The sequence below is a fragment of the Pantherophis guttatus genome, chromosome 13 (genome assembly GCF_059756535.1).
Source record: "Pantherophis guttatus breed Tessera chromosome 13, ASM5975653v1, whole genome shotgun sequence".
NCBI lineage: Eukaryota > Metazoa > Chordata > Lepidosauria > Squamata > Colubridae > Pantherophis > Pantherophis guttatus.
Genome location: NC_142075.1, coordinates 19,304,676 through 19,323,905, shown reverse-complemented (window position 1 = coordinate 19,323,905; position 19,230 = coordinate 19,304,676). Strand labels below are relative to the sequence as shown.

Below are 19,230 nucleotides of genomic sequence, written 5' to 3'. Positions count from 1 at the left end.
AGGACCCAGATTGTTGGGGGCAACAGGCTGACTCTGTAAACTGCTTAGATAGGGCTGTAAAGCATTGTAAAGCGGTACATAAGTTGCTATTCAGCTACCAAATAATACCAAATATTCATTTCAACATTTTTCATATTCAATCAGATAAAAAGATAATCTCATAATATAGATTTAATGTTCAAGCCTGCACACAAGAATTTAGTCAACTGAATTTCACAGCTAAATTGGCACCAGATAAGGGTCAATGGAATTCAAAAGAGGTTGGACTTCGACTGTTCGTGGGCAATACAAGAACTCTAAACTGATGACGCACTTAACTCCACCCCCCCCAGCTCTGCCTCCTCTTCTACAAATGTGGATGGACAGAAAGCAAGTGCGAAAGTGGCATGCCTTTCGGCCATTTCTCATATGCATATTAGAAGGCACACATACAGTACCTTATCATTTGAGAATAGCCAATGACAGCAAAAAAGCGACCGATTGCAACCGAGCTATTTTTTTTTAAACCTTCACTGCTTAGTCTCTCTCTCTCTCTCTCTCTCTCTCTCTCTCTCTCTCTCTTTTCCATGGCAATCAGAAGCCACCAATAATCCGTATATGGGCAGAATTGCAAACCCGACTGGTGGTACTTGACTAACTTTGTGTAGAATTGAGGGGGAAGCGTATAGAGGCTTTTGAAGCCATATGGTGTGTCCCCGCCCCTTTATTTTTTTTTAGAAAAGCAGGACAAATAGTAGGCGGTGAGAATTGGCTAAGCAAAGCCAGTGAAAGCTGTCAGATTCTTTGCTCTACCCAAGTTGCTTCGAAGATGTGCCCGTTTTGGTCACTGGGAGACACTGTTGCTTTGTGTTCAGTGGCAGGGAGTCCCATTTTCCTGTTGGGGAAAAATACCAAAAGCCACAAAGTGGGGGGGGGGCTTAAAATTCAAAGCATATATACTTAACAGCATCCTCTAACGCTCTTCATTTGAGGTGCCTTAGAATCGTTTGCGTCTTTCAGTGTTGTTGGCACCTGATGATCTGGTGCTCCAAACGCATTTGCGATGAGCTGTGTTTGTCGTGCATCTGCAAAACTACCGTATTTTTCGGAGTATAAGACGCACCTTCCCCCCTCCCCTAAAACGGAGGAGGTGAAATTATAAGGCAGGTCCTGGTTGGTGGTACCAAGTAAAGAGATGTCTTATGTTCCAGTTCTAGGTGAATTTTCAGATTTCAGTAGAAGAGAATATGTGTAGCTCAGGGTTGAACTGTGGGCTCCTTGATGCTCTCTTCAGCTTGGTTGTTGGCTTGCAAACATATCACTGCCTGACTAGGTAACATCACTACCTCTGGTGATGTTACCTGCCTTATAATTTCAGCTGTTTTAATTACCTAAAGACTGGATTTGCTCACCTATAGCTAGATTGTTCTGACCTAGGCCTTGTTCTGTCCCCATCTCACACATGCACACAAACAGATAGCCAGGGGTTAAATAAAACTGGCAGACAACAAATTCTTTCGATAAGAGGCTTGGCAGCAACCCAGTAGCTGCTTGCCAAGAACTTTACTCAGAGGGAGAGGGTGTTCCTCTGACAGATAAACCCAAACAAGATACACACAGTTCAAGAATTGTCAAGTCCAGTCCGTATTAAATCCAAGGCAGATAACGTTGTTTCAAAGATACAATGTGACTCGCTAGTAGTTTGTTTTGTCCGTCACAGAGTCTGAATGGCCACCTCACCCCCTTTTATCCCCTGTGGGGTGTGGTCCAGTGACTCAGCCTAATCTCTGGCACGCCTCCTCTTCTGCTGCGCGCGCCTGTCTCTCCGACGCTGGTGTGGATCCAGCCAAGACTTATCTCCGTCACTGTCCGACTGCGAGGAGATACCTGGCTCCTGACCAATCTCTTCTCCTTCAGGAGACACCTGAGGCATTGCCAGAGAGGAGGGTCCTGGAGAGGGAGGCCTGGCCAACTCCTCTCCTTCATGTTCGGAGCCTTCTCCCTCCGATAACACAGGCTCAGGTAACAGAGCCACAACAGGCCTCCTGAGTCAGTAAAACACACGAGTAGTCTCAAAAACCTGTTTTATTTTAACAGCTGTGGAGTCTGTTCATTCACAGAGGAGTCCCAAATAGTTCTAAACAGTCCTTCGGGATAAGGCTGATAATCACCCACCTTTATTTCCCTTGACACGCTGCCACCTACTTAGCAAAGTCACATGGAGTCCAGAATCAAACAGAGCTTCAGACTTTAAAACGCACAGAATTAACAAGGTTGCTTCCTGCAAAGGCCCACGTGCCTTTGCGCCTCTTTTAAGTCTTATGGGAGGGGCCAATCATCTCCAAGCCCTACTCCCGAGTCGTCCCTTTTGTTTGAACTGTTCTTGCCTTCTGGCAGCTCTGCACATGCGCGCACTGGGAACCGGCTCCTCCTTTTCCCCTGCCTCGCTGAGGTCCGACTCTGGAGGCTCCGGAGGCAGCACGTACCTCCCAGATGGCCCTTTCTCTGCCTCCGACGCAGAGCCCTTGGGCCTTCCCCAGACTCCAGGACTGGCCCATGTTCCTCCCCAGCCTCCTCACTGTCCGACTCTGCTGCCAGCTCCTCAGGCTGCTGGCGGACCACAACATAGATCAGATGCCACCTACCACCTGGGTTTATACAATATATTAAGCATGCTTCGTTTTAACATTCATCAGAACTTTTTCCTAGGGTTGAATTATCCCGGTGGGTACACCCGGCTTATTTGATAATATTTAATATTTTAATGTATTGTGCAAAGCCAGAACATTATTGAGTAACCAAGTTAAAGCTTTTTTTTTTTTTAACATGACCACTTGTGTGTGGGGGGGAGCAATATATTTCAACTCTGCATCTGTGTGAACTTCAGATCCATGGATCAGAAAGAGCAGAAGAGATTCAGGGCTATTATCGATACAAGCACTGAGACTATAATTATAGAAAGGACACGAAATGTTCTTTAAATGGAACCTTCCTAAAATATTTCCTTCGCCCTTCCCATATCATAAATGCAGACTATGTGAGCATCTGTGAGATTCCTAAAATATTTTATCTCCAGATGGCCGAATAAAATGTACACAGTGTTACAGGGTTTCCCCCCCCACCATACGTGGGTAGCTCAGCTATGTTATTTGCATGTAAATATGGTTCCTGTACAACACAGGCACTACAGGCATGCAAATACACAATGCACAAAACCAATCTGTTCCAAGAGGCAAGGAAAGTAAAGCTTGAACCTTCTCTATTCAAGGCGGTGGCTGAATTAATAAAGATCGTTAAACCTACAACCGTTGCAGCATCCCGATGGGCATATGATTAAAAAATTGGGGGACCTGGCATCTGGCATGTAGTTAACAACGATTGCCGTGTCCCAGGGTCATGTGATGGCCATTTGCAACCTTCTCCGCTGGCCTCTGACAAGTCAAGGCAATGGGGGGAAGCCAGATTCGCTTAACAACCAGATGACTCACTTAAGAACTGCAGTAGAATAGAATAGAATAACAGAGTTGGAAGGGACCTTGGAGGTCTTCTAGTCCAACCTCCTGCTTAGGCAGGAAACCCTACACCACTTCAGACAAGTGATTATCCAACATCTTAAAAACTTCCAGTGTTGGAGCATTTATAACTTCTGGAGGCAAGTTGTTCCACTGATTCATTGTTCTAACTGTCAGGAAATTTCTCCTTAGTTCTAAGTTGCTTCTCTCCTTGATTAGTTTTCCCCCTTTGCTTCTTGTCCTGCCCTCAGGTGCTTTGGAGAATAGCTTGACTCCCTCTTCTTTGGGGCAGCCCCTGAGATATTGGAACACTGCTATCCTGTCTCCCCTAGTCGTTCTTTTCATTAAACTAAATATACCCAGTTCCTGCAACCGTTCTTCATATGTTTTAGCCTCTAGTTCCCCTAATCATCTTGGTTGCTCTTCTCTGCACTCTTTCTAGTGTCTCCACATCTTTTTTACATCATGGCAACCAACCCCTATGCTGGCCGGAGAATTCTGGGAGTTGAAGTCCACAAGTCTTAAAGCTGCCAAGTTTGAAGACCCCTGGATTAAACACCACATAAAAGCTCTCGGGGGTACAGCAAGTATGAAATACAGTCTACAACTCTGGGTCCAAGGTTGTCCCAAAGGTGCTTTTTTTTCCAAGAGGCAACTGGACTTTCTGGTTTTTCTTTGAAGACGTTTCGCTTCTCATCCAAGAAGCTTCTTCAGGTCTGGTAGCTTCTAGGATGAGAAGTGAAACGTCTTCAAAGAAAAACCAGAAAGTCCAGTCGCCTCTTGAAAAAGCAGCTTTGGAACATGACCTGGATGACTGAGAATCTCCATAGACATTTAGCTATGCCCTTTGGACCAGAGTTGAAGAAGCTTCTTGGATGAGAAGCGAAAGGTCTTCAAAGAAAAACCAGAAAGTCCAGTTGCCTCTTGAAAAAGCACCTTTGGGACAACCATGACCTGGATGACTGAGAATCTCCATAGACATCTGGGTTCAAAAGGTTTGCTAAGTTTTAGAAAACTGGATCCAGAATCATGGTTTGTTCGCTTAGAAAACTAGGTTCAGAATCATGCTAAGAGAGATTTTTAAAATCATGGTTTAACAAACCAAAATGTTTGTATTCACTCAGAACACTGGAAGGCCAAATCCAACCCCAGCGGCTTAAGCCTGTTGCTGGAAACTCATCAGAGCAATAATTGTAAACTCATGTTTAATTGGAACGAAAGCTGATTAATGTTGTTGGGACTAATTTTGAATAAGAAAGCAGTCATCAGCCATGCCCCCCCTAATTCTCTCATCGACATTCAAGGCATGGTATGGATTGTTAGTCAGCCTGAGTTTAATGCTTTATATTTCTCTTTTGACTATTGTTTAAAAATAGCCCCGTGTTTGTTACTTAGGGATGGAAATAGATCTGAATAGAAATGGGGATGCGCCATGAGCATTGTTCACTCATAATGCTAAAATCTAAAGTCTGATCTGCTGTGTAATTCTTTGTCTCCAGCAATTCTAATTGCAACGCCTAAACTTGTCAAACATCTACCAAGCTAAGCCAATTAAGGCTGGAAGCTGTGGATATTTACACACAAGACTGAAGACTAGGAAGTTTCAGAAGAAACCATTGGCAAACCACTTCCGTATGAATAGCCAAGAATAACAGAGTTGGAAGGGACCTTGGAGGTTTTCTAGTCCAATTCCCTACTCAAGGAGAAATCTTACACCATTTTTTAAAAAAAAATTTTTTGATTTATATGCCGCCCTTCTCCGGAGACTCAGGGTGGCTTACAGTGCGTTAAGCAATAGCCTTCATCCTTTTGTATATTTATACAAAGTCAGCTTATTGCCCCCACAAACTGGGTCCTCATTTAACCTACCTTAGAAAGGATGGAAGGCTGAGTCAACCTTGAGCCTGGTAAGATTCGAACCTGCAGAAATTGCAGGCAGCTGTGTTAATAACAGGGTGCATTAAACCACTGTACTACCAAGGCTCCTTTCTGACAAAGGGTTGTCCAATCTCTTCTAAAAAACCTCCAGTGTTGGAGCACCCACAATTTCTGGAGGGAAAATGTTCCACTGATTAAATCTTCTAACTGTCAGTAAATTTCTCCTTAGTTCTAGGTTGCTTCTCTCCTTGATTAGTTTCCACCTATCGCTTCTTGTCCTGCCCTCAGGTGCTTTGGAGAATAGCTTGACTCCCTCTTCTTTGGGGCAGCCCCTGAGATATTGGAACACTGCTATCGTGTCACCTCTAGTTCTCCTTTTCAATGGGTGCATTACTCAGAACGTTGACACTAGACATACTCAGTTCCTGCAACTGCTCTTTGTTATGTTTTAGACTTCAGTCCCCTAATTATCTTTGTTGCTCTTCTCTACACTCTTTCTAGAGTCTATAAAATCTTTTTTTATATTGTGGCAACCAAAACTGCAATATTCCAAGTGTGTTCTTACCAAGGCATTGTAAAGTGGTATTAACACTTCATGTGATCTTGATTCTATCCCTCTATTAATGCAGCCTAGGATTGCATCTAGACAGCATACTAAAAAGCAGAGAAATCCCCCTTGCAACAAGTGTGTTTAGTCAAGGAAATGGTTTTCCCAGTTGCAATGTATGGCTCTGAAAGTTGGACCATAAGGAAGACTGAGCGCCAAAGAATGGAGGCCTTTGAACTCTGGTGCTGGAGAAGACTCCTGTGAGTCCCTTGGACTGCAAGGCAATCCAACCGGTCAGTCCTAGAGGAGATCAACCCTGACTGCTCTTTAGAAGGCCAAATCCTGAAGATGAAACTCAAATACTTTGGCCACCTAATGAGAAGGAAGGACTCACTGGGGAAGAGCCTAATGCTGGGAAAGATTGAGGGCAAAAGAAGAAGGGGATGGCAGAGAACGAGGGGGCTGGATGGAGTCATTGAAGCAGTAGGCATGAGCTTAAATGGATTCCAGAGGATGGTAGAGGACAGGAAGGCCTGGAGGAATGTTGTCCATGGGGTCACGATGGGTTGGAAATGACTTCGCAACTAACAACAACAACAAGGATTGCATTGGCTTTTTGGCAGCCGCAACACATTGCTGGCTCATATTCAAGTGATTGTCCACTAGGACTCCAAGATCCGTCTCACAGTTGCTACTAGTTCATAGTGAAGTCCTATTAAATGAATTGGGAAATATAGGAGGCAATAAGAGAAGGGGATAGCAGAGCATAAGATGGTTAGATATTGCCATCAACACAATGAACATGAGTTTGGGAGACAGTGTCCCATACCCTGGGAGACAGTGGAGGACAGAGGGGCCTGACGTGCTATAGTCCATGGGGTTGCGGAGAACCAAACACAATTTAGTGACTGAACAACAACAACAAAAATCAAATGAATACAAAAGTCGATAGCATCGGTCTGCAGATTCCTTTCTAACACTGCCCTACATGAGGTTTGACTTGTGGGATTCACCCATCACACAAATCCAACATATTTTAACCTAGTTTTTTCAAGACACTGTTGTTCTGGTTTATGGACATTAAGCCACGATAAGATGGATTCACACATTTTTGCTAAATCCAAGACACAAAAGCTTCAGGACTTTGTGTTCTCTCCATCCTTCATCCAAATGGATGAAGTGTCCTGAAGAACCCAAATATCTCCTCGCCGATCTTCCTAAAAATATAGTCTGACTCCAAATATTGTTTCTGTTCATTGCAGTCTTCTCTTCGATAAAGCCTGTTGCTCGCAAGGCCAATTCTGACCCACCTGTTCCTCGCGAATCTCAACCATCTCAAGTGGTCTCAATTGAGAATTCATGGCATTTCTTCCCCTAAGAGCTTTTGCTTTTTAAGGCATGGAAACTATATTTGTGACCCTTTCGTTTTAAAGGGGAACAACAAGGGGCCATTCATCACAACGGATCCAACCCTAGGGATGAAACTTTGGGCATGCTTGATATGTTGTTGGATAAACTATTTCAAAAAAAATATTTGGGAAAGTGATGTGGATCTCAAAAAATGCTTACATTCCCCTCTAGACACCACTTCAGAAACTCGTTTAGGCCAAGTTCCGCCAATTAATAAATCAGAGGGTTGAATTTTCAGACTTCCAGATGGTAAAATTGCCGCTTTTTATGGGCACAGATTAACTTTTAGCAGAGAAGCCAACAAATAGAATCCACAAGTCATGTTTCCATCCCAATTTGAGTTGTTCCTCTTCTTCTTCTTCTTCTTCTTCTTGTGCCATATCCGTCATCGGACGTTGGCAATCATGTTGGCAATCCTACTTTTGTCAACAGCTGCAGTTGTTCCTCTAGAGCACCTAAATTTAATGGGAACCCTGGCAATGTTCTAATGACAATGACAGCATTAGATCAATGCTAGTGAGACCCAGCTTCAAATCCACTTCAGTTGTGGAAGCTTACTCAATAGTTTTGAGCCAATATCTAACTTTGACGAAGCTATTTCAGGAACGTTTGGGGAATAATGAGAGGAAGAAGCAGCATATACGTAACCCTCAATTTATGACTGATTGCTTAGAGAGAGTCTGAAGTTATGCCGGACCCCTCCCCAAAAGCTATTTACAAACAGTTTCAGAAGTTCCAGTGGTTGCCCCCGCCGATACACATTCATACACATTCACACTTTCACACACACACAATATAGCATCCCAGATACAAAGACAAGATGAAAAACATGAGACGAGACTGGTATCTAGATCTCCTGCCATGGGCAGGGGGTTGGACTAGACTATGATTCTATGTTCTCTGAGCCAGTTTGCTATAAGGGCTAAGGTGCTGGACTAGAAACCAGGAGACTATGAGTTCTAATCCTGCTTTAGTCATGAAAGCTGGCTATGTCTCTTTCGGCCACCTCCCTTCTCTCCATTCAACCTACCTCACAGGGCTATTGTTGTGAGAACAGTACATCTGCTGCAGAGGTGGGTTTCAGCAGGTTCTGACCAGTTCTGGAGAACCGGTAGCGAAAATTTTGAGTTGTTCGGAGAACCCGTAGTAAAAATTCTGACTGGCCCCACCCCCATCTATTCTCTGCCTCCTGAGTCCCAGATGATTGGGAGGAAATGGGGATTTTGCAGTATCCTTCCCCTGGATTGGAATCCAGCAGGTTCTGGAGAACCAGTAGCGGAAATTTTGAGTAGTTCGGAGAACTGGCAAATACCATCTCTGGCTGGTCCCAGAGTGGGGTGGGAATGGAGATTTTGCAATATCCTTCCCCCAGGAGTAGGGAGGGAATGGGGATTTCACAGTATCCTTCCCCTGGAGTGGGGTATTTTGCAGTATCCTTCCCCTGGGGTAGGGTGGGAATGGAGATTTTACAATATCTTTCCCCTGCCACGCCCACCAAGCCATGCCACACCCACCAACCCACACCCACCAGAACCGGGAGTAAAACTTCTGACTGGCCCTGCCCCCATCTATTCTCTGCCTCCCGAGTCCCAGCTGATCGGGAGGAAATGGGGATTTTGCAGTAACCTTCCCCTGCCACACCCACCAAGCCACACCCACAGAACCAGTAGTAAAACCCACCACTGATCTGCTGTCTGAAGTTGCACAGAATAAACCTGGATAACAACCTATTTATTTTATCAATGCTATTTATATCATATCCTGATCCTATACAGACTCTATCATGGACAGGAGACCCAAAAGGAAGCAGGACCAGTTAACACAACTCAATATTTGTTTAGTTCCAGGAGTTATTCTTACGCTGCTGTTTTGGAAGTTGAGTTTTACCCATTTTCCAGCGGGGCCCATTCTCTTTCGATGAAAGCAAGCTATTGAGATTTAGTGCTTCACCATTCTCCAATACGGGTATTTATTTGCCAATGGTCCTTCTTCCATAAATGGTTTCTGATTAGATTTGCCGATGAAGGTTTCCTACCTTTCAGCCAAGGTTTCCAGATTGGCAGTTTGTAGGGGAGGCCAACAAGTAGGGGGGAAAGGGGGGGGGTTGCTGTGAAAGTGTTGCACAGAAAATTGGCAACTGAAGACAGAATCAGCTCTTCCAGGGTTCATTCATGCCCGTCCTTCCATTCATAAAATCTGGCAAGCGGACAATGTCAGTTGCAATCAGGGTAGCGTCTACTCCATGCTTGCTGTGTAAATGATAGCCGTGACCCAGTATTTTTCTTGAATTATTAAACCCATCTTATATCTGGGTATTTTTTTTTAAACTATCGTCTTCCCCTACTGCTCCCCAGTAACATCAGAAGCAATCCAAGATTACCCTGGAAAGAATACAAACAAGCTCTAAACTTTTTCCTGGACTGCTAATAAGGACCGTTAAAAAGAAAAAGAAAAAAAAAAGATGATCTCCTTGTTACAATAAAGTTTGGTTGTTCTTGGCAACAGCTTGCCAGCTTGCCACATAGCTACTTCATAGCTGGCACTGCCTTGTAAGAGCTGCTCGGCAGGCAGAAATCCAACAGGCCCAGCTTTCCAGCACAGTGATGGAGTGAATCCAGACACATTTTGGGAGTTGAAGTCCACACTTATTAAAAGTCGCCGAGGTTGTGAAACATTGTTCCATAACATTGCAAGCTAGATGTCCAAAACGTTGCATTATGGATCAGTGCTAATGCGTTTTCAAGTTCTATGCTGGTGAATGTCATATCTTAGGTTTTTGATTCACACAATACACGAAGCCAAAGAACTGTGATTCTGTGACCTTTGCTCTGTTTTCTTTCCTTTCCTTTCCTACTCTGGTTTCTCTTCAGATCGTGTAAATCTTTCGCCTTTTCCTTCCTCCATTTAACAATTGTACTATAAAGGCTTACGAATCGGATCAGGGGTGTGTAAATCAACCTGTATCTCATTTTTATCTCCACTTGTAACCCCAAAGAGCTTTTAAATATTGTGTGGCTGAGTCAAGAGAGAAGTTAGAAATGTAGAGTTTGCCCAATGCCATAAAACATCACTTTTCCTGCATATCTATTGTTCATATCAGCCAGGCTCAACTTGATAAACAGCAAATCAAATACTTACATTTACTATGCAGACAAATCATGACTACATTGTTTAACATCTGCTCTTGTTTTCATTATGGAATTTACACTCACATTATGATAAATATAGTGGCTTCTTGCCACCTTCTTTTCCAAAAAGTTGAGATTTTGAAAGATGGCTTCTCTTCCCATCCAAAGCCTAAAAAGGCTGCCAAAAAAAAACCAAAAACAAAAAAAACCCCAACAACCCTAAAACAGTCTGAATCAGAGGCAAATCAACGGATGGAAACCCGTTACTCATTCAGCTTCATTGTTCAAAAGGGAAACCGGAATTCCTTAATACGACTTTTTAACATTCCCCTTGCTATGTGACCATATTGCAAGTCATGAAAACAGCTATGTAATTATCTTGGTGACAATTGGCAGTAGAAGACAACAACTGAGATTAAAACAATTTAGCAGACACACACACTCACTCTCTGCACTCATTTTCAGTGTACATAAAGAACTCGTCCATAAGACGTATAGTTGGCTAAGGTAAAGATTCCCCTTGCACATATGTGCTAGTCATTCCCGGCTCTAAGGGGCGGTGCTCATCTCCGTTTCAAAGCTGAAGAGCCAGCGCTGTCTGAAGACGTCTCCGTGGTCATGTGGCCGGCATGACTCAACGCCAAAGGCGCATGGAATGCTGTTCCCTCCCCACCAAAGGTGGTCCCTATTTTTCTACTTGCATTTTTTACGTGCTTTCCAACTGCTAAATTGGCAGAAGCTGGGACAAGTCACGGGAGCTCAACCTGTTACGCGGCACTAGGGATTCGAACTGCTGAACTGCCGACTGTTCGATCGACAAGCTCAGAGTCTTAGACACTGAGCCACCGCATTCCTAGTTATAGTTGGCTATATAGTTGGCCAAATCTGAATGTTATTTTACCCAACCCCCCCCCCCAAGAACATCTGATTCAAATTTAGCTGTAGTCATCTAACATCTGGAGAGTCAAGGCTTTGGTGCCAACATTCATTAAATGCACGGTGATGCAGCTGGATCCCGTTACAGAGGTTTTTTTTTAAAAAAAATCGATTTATATGCCGCCCTTCTCCGGAGACTCAGGGCGGCTTACAATGCGTTAAGCAATAGTCTTCATACTTTTGTATATTTATACAAAGTCAGCTTATTGCCCCCACAAACTGGGTCCTCATTTCACCTACCTTAGAAAGGATGGAAGGCTGAGTCAACCTTGAGCCTTGGAGAGATTCGAACTTACTAATTGCAGACAGCTGGAGTTAAATTACAATGCATTAGTCTGCTGAGCTATCCAGGCTCCTGGATAGTATTTTAATTTAATACTAACCCTGGCCTACCGAGAGGGCAAGTCCTTGAGATGCTTGTGAGTCTTTCAACTGCAGATCACAACCTTTCAGCAAACTCTTAATCCTTTCGGGCAGGAGTGGGCTGCTGGGGGTTCGCAGGGTTTTGGGAGAACCTCTAGCTAAGTTTCTGTGCTGTTCGGAGAACCCACAAATCCCACTCCTGGCTGGCATCTCCCACCCCACCCCGCCCCTCCCAGGAGTCCCCACGCGGCCCGTTTTGGATGCAGTAAGTGCAGGGCGTGCACGGAGGCTTGGGAAAGGCAAAAAATGGGACTACCGGAAGTTCGGGAAGGGCAGAAACTGGCCCAGAGGGCCTCTGGAGCCTGGGGAGGCTGTTTTTGCCTTCCCAGAGGCTCAAGGAAAGCCTCTGGAGCCAGGGGAGGGCAAAAACCATGGTGGCTGACTAGGCCACGCCCACCATGGCCACGCCCACTCAGCAACCAGGCAAAGAACCCCTTGCTAAGATTTTTGAAACCCACCCCTACTTTCGGGTCCGAAAAGACCCACGAGTGAGTCTCTGCAGAGGGTTATGTACAGCTCTTATGCTGCCCACATCGTTTACCAAATTGTTTGATCCACTGTAACATGCAAAATCTTTTTCTTAAAGGCCTCCATTTTCGGCTCTCTCTTTACCACTTGGCTGACTCATAGGTCTCCTCCGGCACACAAAAGAAGCAGAAGAAAAAGGAAAGGAAAGGGGGGAAAAAACCCCAGAGAACAAAACTGCTTTCCACAGCAACCGAGGTTTCTTTCTGGTCTCTATTATGAAGCATGCAGCAATCATCCAGAACCGCTTTAAATTACACCTCCTTCCAGCTAACATGAAAACGCCATCTCGCCAGCCACCGTGATGGCAAGCTGGCTTGGTGGAAACAGATACCGGCATTTAAAAAAAAAAAAAAAAGGTTTTAGGATATCTGGCGACAGAAGGAGAAAATGCAGATATTCTGCCTGCAATGCTGGGTGGAAATAATGTTTCTTTGTCACTGTTGGAAGAAATATCCATCAGCTCCAAGTAGGGAAAAAGACACTGGAAACATGGAGACCGCGTGGAAAGATGGTTTAACGGTGGACAGGATCACATGGTTTGAGTTCCTGAACAGAAAAAAAGGTTTGAGATGCTGAGCATGCATTGGTTTTAGGCCCTCTCTAAGCTTTGAACTCCCTGGGGCACAGGAGGAGTATCCTGATTGGTTGTCAGACTCCCAGGGGGTGGGGGTCTTAGCTAGCCTTGCTGGCTGATGTAATCTCCCCAGGTGCCATGTGGTGAGTTTCTGTTGCTAGTTGGATCCTATTGTGTTGCAGATGATGGTCCATTGACAAAAGTGGGGGGAGGCAGAAAGCTGCTTTGTCTTTAAAACATGTTTCTCCAACTCTCATCCAGGGAAACATAATATTCTGCCCCTTTCAATATTTCCTAAAATATTTCATTCTTCTAGGAGAGGAGTGGGTGCTAACTTCCTACATCACAATTAGTCACAAGTAGTAGTAGCAAGCATCAAGAATTAGGTTTCAGCTCTGCATTAGCTGAAGCTGTTGCTTCATCTTGTACTCATGAGTTCCACAGCTCACCACTTTTCTTATTATCACTGCTCTCTAGGTGCAATTCTGGTCCCTGTAGGCCTCTTACACAAGTGTGTGCGTCAAATAACACATGCATCCAGGGGTGCATGCTTTCGAACTACTAGGTTGGCAGGAGCTGAGGCAGGAATGGGAACTCACTCCATTGCGCGGAGCTCGGGTCTCGAACCCAGGTTGTCAGCTGACAAGCTCAGGGTCTTTATAACTGCTGAGCCACTGTGCATGGTCTCTCTTAAATAAGGCACGCAAGTCAATCCATTTGAACACAGAGGAGTCATATCCATGATAACTAATTTCATTTAATTTTACCAGAATTTAAACCAAAGAGAATAAAATGAAAATGTTTCCATCCCCCACCCCAGGTTTGAGATCCTGCTTGGTTTGAGTTGTAGCTCCCGTCTCTCTCTCCCTCCCGCATTTTAAATGCAACCCCCCCCCCCCAAAAAAAAACCCTTTATGCAGCATTTTTTTTCTACTCAGTTTTGCAAATTGCAACCTGAATCACAGAACGAGGCAATTTCAGTTCAAACCCATTAAAAACCTGTTCCAATTGCTAGAGGAAATACTGCTGTTTTGGACGTTTGAAGCTTTCACGGAAGGCAGATCATAAAGTATGACCAAAAGTGTTTATGGAAAAATGATGGCTCGATGTTGCAAATTAGATCATAAAAGATATAAGACACCAGGCAAATAAATTATACTCTGACTTCTCCAGTCATAGCCCCCCCGCCTCATAAATAATGTTGAAATGCAGGACGGGCGCTTCCTGGCAATATTTATCTTCCTTCCACTAATCTGGAGAAGATGTCCATGGGTATAATTTAACGATCATCCACTTTTTCATGTCAAGAGTTAAAAGAAAACACGGAAACGGTTTCGGAGGCTTCAGCTGGCAGCAAAAGGAATTTCATGGACGCCGCAAACTGATTTAGACAACTCCACAGCTGGGTGCAAACTCCGTTTGGACGGCCAGCTGCCAAGCAGTCACATGTTTAACCTCCACTGGGCTGAAGTTGTACACCCCTCCAAAAAAGAGGGGGGGACAGCATTCCATCAAAGGAAAAGCCGTTGCCAGCCACCCCCCCCTCCCAAATCCCTGGTTGCAATAGAACCGAGAGTTAATTAAATGCAATTTCTCTCCTGCGCCAACTCTTAACATTCAGAGTAACCGATTTTGTGGAAACTCTGAGAATGCTTCTGGATCTCTTGCCACCCTTTTTCCCCTGGCAGGCCTCACACATGCAGCCAAAGGAAGAGCTCATTTCAGATTTCAGGCCTGTATTTTGTAAGCTGAGGGATGCGGTGGCTCAGTGGCTAAGACCTGAGCCTGTCGATCGAAAAGTCGGCAGTTCAGTGGTTCGAATCCCTAGTGCCGCGTAATGGGGTGAGCTCCCGTGACTTGTCCCAGCTTCTGCCAGCCTAGCAGTTCGAAAACAGGTAAAAAATGCAAGTAGAAAAATAGGGACCACCTTTGGTGGGAAGGTAACTGCGTTCCATGCGCCTTTGGCATTTAGTCATGCCGGCCACATGACCACGGAGACGTCTTCGGACAGCGCTGGCTCTTAGGCTTTGAAACGGAGATGAGCACTGCCCCCTAGAGTCAGGAACGACTAGCACATATGTGCAAGGGGAACCTTTACCTTTACTTACTGCATTCTAACCATTGTGCCACCACGGCTCCCATCTGTCCATCATCAGCCCTTCCATGGAGCAAAGGAAGGAGCTCAAACCACACAGAAAACAAACCCAAGTTGAAATTAACCAAGCTCAGCATATTTTGAAAATCCTTACGAAGTCTAATAAATGCATTGCTTGAGCGCAGACTGAGCACAGCTTTTGCTGCTTCTGCGTTCTCGGAATGGAAGGGTGTTCCTATTATTTTTTGTCTTGGAAAATGGATGGGTAGAACTCAACTCTGATAAGACCCAATATTTACAGCTGAAACACTTAAGTGTCATTTACCCCATTCCCTTCAATTTCACAACACCTCATTCAGGAAAAAGTTGCAGAGAACTCGAAAACTAGGTATCCTTTTCTGACATTTAGTTTGGTCCTTATAATGATTTTTTATTTATTAATTTATTAGTTTGTGCGCCAACTCATTCTCTAGAGCAGGGGTCACCAACCTTTCGGCCCTCAGGGACGACTAAATGCATAATTTTAAAACCCTGGGACCACTAATATGATCTGCCTAATGACCAGCTGGGTGGGCGTGGCTAGGTGGTCATGTGACTGAGTGGGTGTGCCCAAATCGATGTCAGCCATGTCGAGGGGCGCCTCGCCGGCCTCTACTCGCCCCTCCACTCCACTCCGAGCCCCTCCTCACCTGCCCATCCAGGCTCCTTGGGGCCCCAAAAGGAAGCAGTTGTTGGAGCTAAGCAGCCACCGCAAGAAAGAGCTGGCAAAACAGCTCAGTTCAAATTGGATCTGACCGAAAAGGAGGCTCAGTAGAAGCACCTCACTGAGGACTAGGAGCATAGGCTTTCCAAGCAGAGGGAAGACCTGCAGGAGTGCAAGGCCGGATACCGGCACCTGGAGGCTCAGCAGGCTGAGATGGTCAGCCAGTTCCAGGCCATGATGCAGTCCCACTGGAATGAGTCCCTCCGGCTCTTCACCACCAGCAGCTCTTCCCTCCAGCCTTCGCCCAAAGACCCACCACCAGGAGGCCCCAAGCAGACCCCAAGTTGGAATTTCTGCCCCCCTCCAACCCACACAAAAAGACTTCGAAGGGGGAGACTCTGCAGCAACACAAACGTTCATTGCACGTATCCGTCCCAGGGGCCGTAGTTTGAGGACCCCTGATTTAGTGCAACATAAAAAATGCAAATAATTTTTCTGCAGACCACCAAAATTTTCTCGCGGACCATCAGTGGTTCATGGACCACCAGTTGATGACCGCTGGACTAGAAGTCCTCCAAGTCCCCTTCCAACTCTGTAATTCTGTTATTTCAGTACTCCTAGATCTTCTCCATCATCTTTGAACAGACATGTTCTTCTCAGCTTAAGTTTTCCACCCACTGTTCTTTCCTATCCTCGGTTCTCCCCCCCCCCCATTCACATTTTAAACCTCTTGAAAGGAAGTGTCTCTTTGGGTACTAATTAACAGTCACAGAGCAATTTCATCCCCCAGTTCCTATCTCAGAACATCTGCTACTTGGCTTTTTCCTTCATTACCACTACCCCATTTTTATGCCTTTGAACTTTGATGCTGGAGAAGACTTCCGAGAATATCATCGACAGCCAAGAACACAAACCAGTAGATCACCGAACAAGTCAACCCAACATCCTCATTCAAGGCTCAAAGAATTAGGCTCAAATTAGACACTACTTCGGGAACACTTAGCTTCTCTCTAGAGAAAGGCCTAATGCTGGCAAAGATGGAAGGAAGAAGAATAAGAAGGAGGAGAAGGAGAAGGTGAAGGGGAAGAAGGAGAAGGAGGAGGAGAAAGAGAAGGAGGAGGAGGAGGAAGAAGAAGAAGAGGAAGAAGAAGAAGAGGAAGAGGAAGAGGAAGAAGAAGAAGAAGAAGAAGAAGGGGATGACCAGCAACAAGATAGATGGGACCATGCGGATGAGTTACATCATTGGAAAAGTTGAAGGACCAAGTCAGTTCATCATGGAGAAAATGTATCTATGTGGTCACTAAAAATCAACTGTGGCCAAGCAATCCATCAGCACTATTCCAGTTTGAAGGAAACTGGAAAAATCAGGAAAGACACTTTCATCTACTGTAAGTGTCCTATACAGATAGCCCACAAGTTAACAACCACAATACAGGTAGTCCTTGACGTATGACCACAATTGAGCCCAAAATTTCTGTTGTTAAGCGAGACATTTCTTAAGTGAATTTTGCCCCCTTTTACGATTTTTCTTGCCTCAGTTGTTAAGTGAATCACCACAGTTGATAAGTGAGTAACCCGGTTGTTAAATGAATCTGGCTTCCCTGTTGACTTTGCTTGTCAGAAGCTCGCAAAAGGGGATCACGTGATTTTGGGACATAGCAACGGTCATAAGTATGAATCAGTTGCCAAACCTCTGAATTTTGATCACATGATCATAGGGATACTGAAAAGGTCATAACTGAAAAACAGTCATAAGCCTCCCCTCTTCTTGATCTCTTTCTTCTTTCTCTGTCCGCTGTTCCTCTTGCCTCTTAAGTTCCTCTTCTTCTCTGCTCTCCTGCTCCTCCTCCAGTACGAAGTGTTGGTCAAAAAAGTCCTGTGCTTTTTCTAAGTTATCAATTCTATATTTTTTGTCTTCCCAGGAGATTAGTAGACCCTCCGGTATTAGCCAGCGGAATTTTATTTTAAATTTATTCAACTGTGCCGTTAAAAAATTGTAGTTCCTTCTTTGGTCCCTTGTCCTTTTTGGTATCTGTTTGAGGGTTAAAATTTCTTTTCCCCTATACATAGTTGTATCCTCTCTCATCTTCCTGTAGATCTCTTCTTTTATAGATTCTTTTGTAAATCTAATGTGTATTTCTTTTGGTAACTTATTTCTCTGGACGTAGTTCGTGTGAACTCTATAGATTTCATCTATTCCGCTTCGTATCTCTTCCTTGTCCCTCTGGGTCACTTCTGAGAGTATCTCAGTCATGATTTCTCCTAAGTCCTCCTCCTTTTGCTCTTCTACGTTCTGAAACCTTAAATAGAAGGATGCCTTCTCCATCTCGAGGTATGATAACTTTCTCCTCCTGGGTTTCCTCTGGATCTGACACTTTTTCCTCAGGATTCCTAGCAACGTCCATACTGCCCAGGAAATTCTGGGTATTGAAAGCATATATCAAGAAGTTTTCAAGTCTGTATTTATAGCCTGAAAAGCCCATACACTACTATCAAAAAAGTAGATGAACACGGTTATAGTCCTTTCTACTATGTATCTACTACATCAGAGGTGGGTTTCAGCAGGTTCTGACCAGTTCTGGAGAACCGGTAGTGGAAATTTTGAGTAGTTTGGAGAACCGGTAAATACCACCTCTGACTGGCCCCGCCCCCATCTATTCTCTGCCTCCTGAGCTCCAGCTGATTGGGAGGAAATGGGGATTTTGCAGTATCCTTCCCCTGGAGTGGGGAGGAAATGGGGATTTTGCAATATCCTTCTCCTGGAGTGGGGAGAGAATGGAGATTTTACAGTATCCTTCCCCTGCCACACCCACCAAGCCACGCCCACCAAGCCATGCCATGCCCACCAAGCCATAGCCACAGAACCAGTAGTAAAAAAAAAATGATATTTTAACGTTCCTCAGTTCCTTGCTAATAAGTTTTTTTAACAAATATCCTTTTCACTGCATACTAATGTGATTAGAAAAATTATGGAGTGTGCGGAAATGGATAAGCTCACGAAGGAGATACAAGAAAAAGATGAAACAGAATATTATTTAGTCTGGGAGAAATGGTATAAATGGTTGGAGGAAAGGGGAAAAAATAATAATGGTTAAATTAGGTGGAGAAATATAGAAAGAAATGGGAAGAAATAAAAATTGTGGAAAGGAAATTAGGTACATGTATATGTCAAATGTAAATAGAATAATTAGAATAATAGAATATATTATAATGGTATTTATATGATATATTAGAAATTTGTGTATAAAAGATACATTAAGAAAGAGAAATGTATAAATATGGATTAGTGATGCAAAGTTGTTGAAAAGAAGAAGATGTAAATATCTGTTTTTGTTTGCTTAAAAAAACTGTTTAATGAAAAAAAAGAAAGTTAACATTTTATTGTCAGCTGCCATTTTTCATTACCATTTGTGTCTTTAAACTTTTCTTTTTTAAAAAAAATAACTTGCCTTCATAGCAAAAACCATCTAGAGAAGACCAGTATCAAATCCTAGTGATTACATTGGTAAAAAGTGTG

General features: G+C 44.1%; 1 protein-coding gene across 2 annotated transcripts in view; it reads right to left on the bottom strand.

Annotated features, from left to right (window-relative positions):
- The window catches only part of TIPE3 (TNF alpha induced protein 8 like 3), a 28,161-nt gene that overhangs the window by 3,844 nt on the left and 5,087 nt on the right, over nt 1-19,230 (bottom strand). The gene's annotated exons all lie outside the window — the stretch shown is intronic.